Here is a 7,440-nt window from a genome sequence, read left to right on the forward strand (position 1 = left end):
TTGAGCATTGTCCTTAGGATCACGTGACGGGTTGCAGAGGAAAAAACCAGTCTTTCAGTTCATTCGTTCTTTTCTACGGTTCAGCTCACTATTCAACCAATCAACGTATCAACGATTGCTTTATTTACTTTGATTTCGCATAATGTTTTTCTTTTGTTTTACGTTGGGTTGCGCACAAGTTTCCTCGTATTTTTAATAACTTATAAGATATTTTAATAATTTTCTTACTGGACATATAAATTTATATTAGAGACAACTCAAGTTTTTTTTAATAGAAATTTTATATAAATTACAATTTTTTCTGAAAGATTATAATTTTAATTTCTCATGACATTACATCATAGAGGTTAATACAGCATGTATCGTGCTCAATCATGGGGGGAAAATATTGATTTTCCAGGTCAATGAATTTAACGCTCATGTTTTAATGTTATAACGATTCTCACTTAGGAAAATCTATTGAGATTTCTTATTCTTCCATCAAGTCTTGACATGTTGGAACTGTAGCTATTTGCCCCATATACATGTTCTGCAAATATTATTTGATACTATATATTTTGATATTACTAGAAGCATGTCATTCACCATGTCTCGCAATAAAATTTTAATTTCTTTCCAATCGTTTCATTAAATTTTTTATCAACTGCAATGAATCCCGCTTGTTTTTCAAGAAACAATCATGAGAAACTAAGCAGGGAAACGCTTTGGACAGAAAATTTTAATGAGTCAACAAAAATAAATCATTCTAAATGGGACAGTTATTCGTTTTGTGATTTCAGCTGCATTTAATCAAAAATAAATTATATAACTGGTTCAGATAAATCAAAATCAACACTTCATTCCACTGAGCTGTTTAAATCTTTGCATAGAAAACTGTTTTCTATGCAACTAATTCTAGATTTATTGTAGTACAAAAATGTAACATTCATAAACATTTTTTCTAATTATAATCACAAAGAAAACAAACTCATTTTCTGCTTACGATCATGGATAAATTTATTAGATAAATGTGGGAACAGTATTTCATACACATATATGATTGCGGTTGTGTATGAATATGCATAAGTGCTGGTTAATTGAGTTGCTTAAAAAACAAAAATTTCTAGTTTTACATTCGTAAGCCATAACTTGTGTCATTGCATTCAACATTTTTACCTGAAATGAAAAGGGTAAATTGTATGATAGTTTTGAGTATTGAACTTTGTGCACGTCATAAAAAATTCCAAGGATAAAAATGAAAATGATTCAACTTACCTGCGGTATCTATGGTTTAATCCATCAGTACATAAGTACACTTCATTAGCACCGGTTTCTGTCTTCAACAGGCATGTAATGTCTTCATTTTACGATTCTTGTTTCAGCAAATGGTCAAGAACCTAATAAGCATTTCAAATAGTATATAACAAAGTACCAATATATAAATAATAGTACCAAATAGTACCATATTTCAATGTATCAGCGGTGTGATGGAATAAAATAACATGTTAGTTGTCAACTAAAACAATTTGCCAACAAACTGCTAGTACTACTAAACCACATATACAAGTGATATAGTTCTGAGGAATTTCTAATTGACATGCCTTGGAAAGTGTTATGTGCAAACATAAGTTTTTGTGTCCTTTGTGTCCTTGCAATATATAAGGTATGCATGTTTCATGCTCGACTTACTACCTTCTATTTTTGATACTGAAAGCGATGATATGTACTTGAATTTTGCTTGAATTTTTGTGCTCTAAGTGCTATATTAAGAGTCAATCTGTTCTGTGGACAGATATATATATACATTTCAGCCACCACGTTAGGCAATTTGTCTGTTGTAGTCTGTTTTATGTATATATATATATTTGTTAAACAGGAGAAAAAAATACACCTGGGAACAATTACTAATGAATAACCTACCCTCAAGTGTCAATTGTACAATTTGAACAACTACATTGAACACTTGTAGCAGTGTTCCTACTTAATAAGTATGACACAGTAGTACAGAAATTATTTTCTGAAATTTCTCTACAGACCCATTAATATCAAGAATTCGTTCTTTATAATTTGTTATGTTTCATGCTTATATCTCATGGGGGAAATCATCTGAAGGACCCCAAACTTTAAATCCTTCTCCACAAGTGATTTGAACAAGTTCATAAAACAAAATTGTACAGGCCAATTTTAAATACATTGTTTAATGCAAATGACATATATTATATTGTATTCATAGGTGCCGAAACCTAGGGGCTGAGGCCATTTGAGCCCCCCCCCCCCAATAAATTTTGAAAGAGAACTGAGCCCCCCAAATAATTTCTGAAAAAACAATGCACTAGATCTTCCCCCTCCTGCCTACGTGCTCGAGTCACATATATATGGGACAACCAGCAAGTTTCAGCCCCCTCAATGTTTTCCTGTCTGCACCTCTGATTGTACTGTACAGTATATCAAAAGATTTAATACATAACTGATAATATTGTTCAATCTGTGTCTGCAACCAACATATCACTAAGAGTGCTGCAGTAATTTAATGATTACAAGTTCTGCAGAGAGTGTGGACGTGGTGCATGTGTGGTTTGGTAGTGCAAATGAGATATGCATGCAATTTTTGACAGAAGTATGTAATTGGTCAGGTATTTCTAATTCTGGAGGGGGGGCCTTCAGAAAAATTACTCGGCCCGGGGTCTATGCAGCACCTCCTAGAGATAGTTGGTGCTGGTCTATGACACTCTTTAGATGGCACGAAAATATGTGCTAACACAGAAATATAAAATGTGACCTTATCAATATAGTCCAAACATAATTCTTTATCATGATACATGTTTTCCATGTTTATATATATATATATATATATATATATGAACGAATTAATATTTGTGAATATAGCTTGCATACATGATCATCTCCCTATCTGTACATAGAGCCGGAACTGGGGGGGGGGAACAATCGCCCCGGGCAGCAAAATTTAGGGGGGCTGCAATTTTAGGTGGGAACAAAAAACACCGTTATAAAATTGTCGAATTTTAAAGTTGCAGAGGCAGCAAAATTATGTTTGCCCCGGGGAGCAAAAATCCTAGTTACGGCCCTGTGAGTACATATTATACGAGGTCGGTTGGTAGAATTTTTTTCTCCCAAAGCCTCGAGTATGTATAAAGCATCAATATTCATTTAAAATGAGTGAAATGTCATGTTAAGAAAAATAAAAAAAATTGATTTCATATCATAAGTTAGCCTACCTTCCACTCAACAGAAACTCTTGTCTTGGTCTTTGGCTCAAGCTCCTTGCATAGCTGGCTGTATTTTTTGTTTAGCCTAAATATATTTTTTTTACATTAAATGCGTGTATCAAGCATTAATAGCGCGGAAAAACACGAGAATTGTTTGAATCGAACATATATCTTCCATCCAAGCACACATCGCGCTGCCATTACAGAGAAAAAGTTGTCATTACGAGCTAACGAGAGGGGCTTCTTTGTCGTTATCGTTGTCGTTATACAAGGAAAAAAAATTTCCTTATTTAGGGAAAGGCGAGCGGGGAGTGCAGAAATTTTCCCCTTTTTCGTTAAATAAGGACAAACAGTGCGCGTAAGGAAAAAACTGGTTCTAAGGACAACGAGATTGTTCACCCCCTGGTTCAAACCGAGGGAGGATATAGATGAGATATTTTCCCTAATGAGCTTGAGGCGACCACCGATAGACAGCGCCTTCATTTCCAACCAATCTCATTAGGGGCCGTTCAAGTATTACATAAGCAAATTTTTAGCCATTTGTGACCCCCCCCCCCCCTTGTCAGCAAAATTTTGTCATCAGCTCTGCCCCTCTGAATCCTAACTCATTTTCATAAAGGGTGGTTGATGACATAAGCATTATCCAAACCCTCCCCCCTTGTCATAAAAAGTCAGCAAATCAGAAACCCCCCGCCCCCTCCATCTATGATGATGTAATACTTGAATGGCCCCTTAATGGCAGTAAATTGCAACATAACAATTGCATATGGCCAGAGTTGGTGTTTGGTGGAAATAGTTAATTTGTTATAGATGTAATAGTAACAAGGCTTCCTCTACCAATTTTTCTACAAGTGAAAAACATAACATAGATGGGAAAAATTTCATGGAAACAATCCATTGCCAATTTTAATGTATGAGGCCTTTGCTATGTTATTCATAATGAACTTGTTTTCTAATTCTTAGGATTTGCAGATTAAATAATGACTGCTATAGTGTGCAAATTATGTAATACATAAGTTGCATAATTTTTTTACTACACCCACAGAAAAATATCACTTTCTACATGAGAGACATAGATCCAGGTCTATATAGTAGCAGGTGTAGGTGCAGCAATCGATTATCAAATTTTACATTCCTATTTCTTGATATATTTGACTATAGATTCATTGATGCCAAAATAATGTGAAACCCCATAATGAAACTAATCTTTATAAATATAATAGAACTCATCTAAGACAGCCACTCAGGGTTTTGAAGAAAAATAAGGGACCCTCTTTGGAAGTGCCTGCATAAAAGAGGTTGTGTGACAGAAAAAACACATTTCGTGGGGACGTGCCAAAATAACAGTTTTCAATGTCATAAAAAAATTGTATGCTCAATTTATTTGCAATGCCAAAAAAAAAACAAAAAAAACCAGATGGATACAGGAAAAACTTAGTACAATGATGCTCGATATAATGATAAATCTCTCTACACAATGGTATTTTCAGATCTTGTTATGGAATCACTTATTGTCTGTAATGTTTAACTCCTCTTGATACAACTCCTCTTTTACTATAATAAACCTCTCTATAACAATATTTTTAGGAGGATTTTGAAACCACTGCAATGTTATTTTTATTTATTTTTCCCTTGAAATATCCTTCAGTATATTTTTTAACTTGTCTCACATATTAGAGTTCTTCCAAGGATGTCTAATAATATTGGTATTGAACATCGCACCTAATCACCGAAAGTGTTTTGTATTGCTATTTTTTGTGTGATACACCAAAATGCATTGCAATACATCTAACTGAATTTCTTTTATCAGCTAATTAATTAAAATACTTTGCAGCAAATAAATACTCAAAAGTACATTTTTTGGTAGTACGTTTAAAAAGTTGCCAACAGCAGTATAAATCTGATGTGATGATAATGTTGCCTTTCGATAAAACGATGATCCCTCTACAACAATATTTTTCTTGGTCCGTTACCATTATGTATATTAAGGTTTCACTGTATTTTATGCTTAACTTGAAGTACCAGGTCATCTGATCAATTCCTTAATCTGTATTATCAGGGATTTGTTCTTTCCTTATAACAAGTACTGTACATGTTCTTTCCTCTCGCACTTGACTCCCTCACTGCTATTCAACAGAATCTCTTCATGCTAAAATGTGAAGAAAGTACCCGCAAAGCCATAACTTCCACATGCACTACCTATTCAGTAAGTATCATAAATTATTTTTGTCTGGTTTACCCTTGCCACCCCGGGAGTGAATTTTTAAACTCTTATTAGCTAGCAGCAACCATATAGCATTAGCCTTTGTCACCTTATTTGCAAATGTATCTAACTTGATAGTGTCACACATGAACAGAAAATCTAATTGATCTGAAAAGGTATTTATGCTGATGTATAAAGATTATGAGGTTACACAAAGAGAACTACTAGCTATGAATGCTAAGAATTGGAAAGGAAAAAGCGCATAAAAACTTTATTTTTTTCAACTCTTATCTATGAGGAAGTGGCCGTGGACAAGTTGGCTGCTAATTGTGTACAGAGATGACTGCGGATTAAGGGTGCAATTTTTGTATTATGTCTATAGAGCATATTGTCTGTTCTGAAAAAAAAATAGCTGTCTAAGAAAGTTTGTAGCTTTCTTGTAAAGCTAATTATTACCTTATTTTGAATTTTCTTTGAAAGCTTTTCACTTTTAGAAACAAACAACAGTTTTGTATAAATATTTTCAGAAGCACCAGAAAAATCTTCAAGAGGGATTTGTTAAACGTTTATTTATCATGTACAGCTTATATTTTGTTCTGGTCCAAGAATTATTACCTTAACAATGTTTCCAAAAAAAAAAATTGGGAAAGAGACCGCAAATACAAAAACTGTGAATATGAAATCTGAATACCAATGGTACTTGACTTGAAATCTTACATTTATTGACAAATTATAAATCATACACATGTAATAAAATTTTGTTGGAGTTCAGACACCTTTGTTGACAAAATATCAAAATGTTATTATTATTAGTTTGAAATTTTCAAGTTTTATCATTTCTTTCTAGTTTGCATAATTTTTAATAGTTGATATTTCTATTTTGAAACTCAAAGAGAGAGAAATTATAACCTTAAAAGATAGAGAGAGAAAATATTGGATTATCTCGTATAAATTCTGTGGCTTTTTTTAGCAGCTTATTGAAGAGCACATTTAAATAGGATTCTTGGTTAAAAAAAATTATTATACATTGAAAATATTTTTTAATGACACCCTCCAAACGATAATTGGCTATTTATCATTATTATTCTCTGGTCCAAATCATTTTCTGATAGTGTTAATATCTGAAGATGATGTCACTTTGCACTATTCATACGAAGTTTTCATCAATTGGTTGGTGCAGAAATGTATTAAGGAATCAAATTTCATCCACCTCTGTGGGAAACCTTCATATGGATAGTTGAGAGTGAAATTATCTTCGGATGAGGATAAGTTGCCATCTGGTTGCAGTGTCAACAATTGTGAGCTTTAGCTTGAGTTAGGTCTAACTGTCCATGTACAATCCCATTCAACACACACGAGCTCTGAGGAAAGGGGTTTGTTACTTTTGTAGCGTAGTGGTCTAGCGCGTTCACCCAGGAAGTAAGAGAATCTGCAAAGCTTTTGTTTAAAAAAAATTTTCTTATCGCTGATACTTGTAAAGGTATTCTTTACTGGGAATTTTGAAAAAATACTTCATTTGAAAAAAATTCATACTATTTGGATGACTGAATTATTCAGAAACAGTAATCCCGATAGTTTTCCCACTTTTGGCCTCATTACCAGGAACTGAAAAAATTTTTACTTTGGAAAAAGTTTAAGAAAGCCATTACACCAATTTTTTTCTTCAAATTAATATTATCTATGTTAGAAGCAAAACAAATGTGAAAATTTTCCATGTGTGGCCATCACTGCATGTCATTGAGCGTGGTGAACATTTTGATACTCTACAGCTCAGGTAACACATACTTTACTGTAGTTGCTTTCACTATCTAACTGTATTGATAAAGTGTCATAAATAACTTCAATCAGTGTGGTAATTTGGGCGAGAATATTGTTGACTTATATTGTTTTTGTTTTTTGTAGATTTCACTTATATTACCTTAATCTTGGTAAACTGAGCAAGGTATCATTTATCAGTAAATTTTATACAGTATTTTATATGGTAAAAAAAAAAATCTATAAAAACATGAATCATCATAGAAACAACATTGC

This window comes from Pholcus phalangioides, unplaced genomic scaffold, assembly GCF_987345545.1.
Source record: "Pholcus phalangioides strain wild (caught in Gottingen) unplaced genomic scaffold, Ppha-v1.0 ptg000003l_1, whole genome shotgun sequence".
NCBI classification, from domain to species: Eukaryota; Metazoa; Arthropoda; class Arachnida; order Araneae; family Pholcidae; genus Pholcus; species Pholcus phalangioides.